This window comes from Pollicipes pollicipes, unplaced genomic scaffold (assembly GCF_011947565.3).
Source record: "Pollicipes pollicipes isolate AB1234 unplaced genomic scaffold, Ppol_2.1 Scaffold_4219;HRSCAF=4965_pilon_pilon_pilon, whole genome shotgun sequence".
NCBI classification, from domain to species: Eukaryota; Metazoa; Arthropoda; class Thecostraca; order Pollicipedomorpha; family Pollicipedidae; genus Pollicipes; species Pollicipes pollicipes.
The window spans coordinates 17,148,091-17,151,924 of NW_023596448.1; positions in this window are offsets into that span (position 1 = coordinate 17,148,091).

Here is a 3,834-nt window from a genome sequence, read left to right on the forward strand (position 1 = left end):
TAGGTTTATGATACGGAAGTCAAATGAATGAAGCTGGAAACACGGCGTTCATCAAAGTTTGAGTCGTGGAGCCACACATAAGTAGACTATTTAGATTAGTAACCAGCAACACATCATTTTGTTCTCCCTCGGTCGGTTGTTTGCGATTCGGACAGCTACACTAATTTCCTGCCATACTACGAGTCTTGGCACCCCACGTGGCAGTGATAATTTTTTCGTATTTTTCCATTTGAAAGATAAAAGTATTCAGGTTGCTTGAAAAAATCAGGCTGATATTTCTAGGAACCTGTCCGTGGAAAAGGCAATTTGAACGGATTATAGAATACGTGGCAAGGGACAAATGGGAACCGAGCATCTTTCTGCTTGATGCGAACCTGCCATTGAAGCTGCCCACACCTTACCAAAGGACTTGGTCCACCGGTGGTTTAGACATTTTTTAGGAAAACCGATCCACTATATCTCGCAGATTTACTGCACTGGCACGATTCATGCACACATTACAAAGCGCAAGTTCGTGCAGGTGTGACTGACCCATGGTAAGCGAACTTTCACTGCTGACATCACTTGCATCCACTACAGCGTGCTTAGATCCCAGCCTGCCAGCCAGCTCCCACAGATAGAGTGTTCAAAAAGAATGAGTAGGGTGCTAACTCTTGCCTGCGAGCCAACCCTCTGTCACACGTTCGCTGTATTGATAAAGCCCCTGCTGTTACTAAATATCCGGTAACTTTTGTTCGTCCTAGTTTGAAATCGATAGCCCAGTTAATGGGCACTCTCCGTGTAGCGAGTAGAATGATAAATGGTCCTTAATGTTACGTCTGTTCGTGTTGTTCAATGCTGCCAACGAGCAGTCTTTGGAGCTGATACTGTTGGAAGCACGCCTTCCTGAACGCAAGGCTGTGTTGCTGTTGCTCCAATCTTCAACGCAACAAAAAATACTTCCACATTTAATGATATTCAACATAACTGTTTTGTGATCCGTGCTGTCTCGTAAATCCATGCAAAAGGCCTGAAATGCGATTTTAATGCACTTTTCATGGTGTTGATCCAGCCTGGTGAATTGTACCGTTCCAATCGTGCTCATGAACGATTCACTGCCGGGCCCAATCAACCATACCGATTACTGCAGTTCACTTTTTTCTTAATATGGGTGAAACGATGTCATTCTCTTTTTTTTAAAAAATCAATTGAGATGCGTCCCGACCTTTGTCACCTCTGTGTTTTTGAGCATATGGCCCTGCGCCCGATCACTGTGGTCACTAAAAGTGATCAGAGCCTTATTTTTCTGCGACATCTCCAGCCCTGTATGCAACTGAAGAGCCCGAATACCTTTTCATTTTTGCCAACCATCCAGCTACCGCCATCTGTACGCAGTGTGTGTGGCGGTGGCCTGATGAAATTCAGTCACTTCAGGGGACCTTCAAACGCTCAAATTTGTGAAAATAGAGGAGCAAGCTATGGAAGTGCCAAATGTCGAGTATTGCCTTTCGTCATTGTGCTCGTTTCACTGTGATATTCACAAACTTTTAAACACCATAGCCTGTGTTGAAGCGATTGGTGGTCATTCAACTATTGCCAATTTACAATGCGCAAAACCGTCAGGAAATAAGATCAAGTCAGGGGAGTTAAATGAAGATATCACCTTCCGTTTTGTTTTTATGGTAGTTAATTCTCACAAGATGCAGAAAGGTAGACATAATAACGAGCTTATGCGTCCTTTCTCTTACGCTAAAAGTGTCTTGCAGAATCCAGGCAAAGTGAGCACCAGGAAAGGTCATTATTGTTGGTTTTACGCTCGCCCCCCCCCCCCCCCAACGATTCAATTCACGGCATAAGTTCTTAAATCATCGCATACGACATGAGCTGTATCGATAATAGTGTATTAATTGATGCCAAATGCGAAAGAAGGGTCACAGCACAAGAATCTTAATGGTAGTGACCAGAGCGGTATCCATAGGCACGAGAGGCGTATCTGTAGCTGCGGGCAGCGTATCCGTATCCGTAGCTGCGGGGTGCGTATCCGTATCCATGGCTGGCGTATCCATATCCGTGGGGCTGGTAGCTATCGTAGGCGCTGTGGCCCAGAGAGCGACGGTGACGGTAGCCGTGGTGGTCGTAGCTGCGGAGTCCGTAGCCGTAGCCGTGGTATCCGCTCCTGTAGCCTCCGTAGTAGGGGCCGGCGTATGAGTGGTGGCCGTGAAACCACTGTATCCGTGGCTGGCAGAAGCAACAGCCACCAAGGCAGCCAGAAGCAGCAGCTGGATGGAAGCAACGGAGGGCGACATGAGTAGTGTCGACACCCTGTGTGAACAAATGCTTAAGGCAATAGGCGCCGTTGAGTGCAATAACTTTTGTCACGATTTTGTATCCATTTTTATTGCATGGTTTTACCAGGCTGAGATGAATTCGTTCTGGTCATACAGTTTTCTCTGCACTTGAAATTCTATAAAACGTTCAGCAACGATTATTGGTTTGAAAGCCAAAATGAAAAGTGACATTTGATCTTCGATACAAAGAAAACCCTCGTGCGTTCTGTTCTGGTAGCATGATTTTTTTCACTAACGAGATGCATTAAGGCATTTCAGTATCGCCTCACTTACTCACCAATAACAACGGGCCTCCACACACTAAACAAGATGATAATATTTAATCAGTGAGCACAGCTAACAACCAGGCGGAGGCAGCAAAACTCACCGCAAGCTTGGCGTTCATCTCTGCAGGTTGTTGGACCTCCGACAGCTGGGAGAGTACACCGGTGATTGTGTGTCTGCTGCAGGTCTTCTGGCACTTTTATATGGTGAGGCTGGGACGCGACCTTGGGACCACGCGGCAGCACTTAGTGCGATGTAGGGTCAGGACCTCGGAAGGGTGTGGTTCGGCCTCCTATAGGCACCATGCATTGAAAGCTGCCGCGTTCGCTTGGCCTCAGCCTTTATATCTGTCTCTGTCTCTGTCTCTGTGTCTGTGTCTGTGTCTGTGTCTGTCTCTCTCTCTCTGTGTCTGTCTGTCTCTGTCCCTGTATTTGCCTCTGTCTCTGTCTCTGTCTCTGTTACTGTCTGTGTCTTTAGAAGTGGCCGCACAGGATTTGATGCAGTATTTCTTCGTCGCTGCATTCATTTGCATAAACGTTTGCCCGCGTTATTCATTTGCTATCACTGTGTAGTATACTGAAGGCAATAGCTGATCCAGGAACTTACTCAGGAGGGGCGACGTTCATAAAATGGGCCCCGTTTTGTTTGGAAAATGTAAGAGGTCTGTATCTGGATTCAAAGAACATTTAGATGTCAGTAATCCCTATTTAAAAGCAATGTTCCACCTTTACATGGGGTTTTGGACGGAAATAGCCATATTGATGATCTTTTGACGCAATTCACAGCTATGCCCTCCTTAACACCCAAAACCCCCTTATACGCCCGCAAGAGTTATACGCCCGCAAGTGCTTTCGCACTTGCGGGCGGCTCGCACTTATAGTGCGAAAAGCTTTATTGGGAGACTGCTTCAGTCACTTTAGAATTAATGTCATCATAGAAACGTGATACAATTGTTGCGAAAATACAGGCTGTTTTCTGCTCATGGTCAAAACAGCCTGGCCGCTGATACATTCGCAAGAGCGATGACGTTTGAGGCATACTGCATGCAGATGTCGCAGATGCCGCATTCGTAAGGTTGGTGCCTTGTGTGCCGGAGCAAAGAACCTTGCACGGCTTTATGGGTTAGCAAGGCATTCAAAAATTAGGAAAATGCTACCGTAATTTCTGTACACATTTTATTAAATAGTTAGCACATATTGTACGACAAACTGAAATCTGGAACAAAAAGGTGTGTCCAAGTACA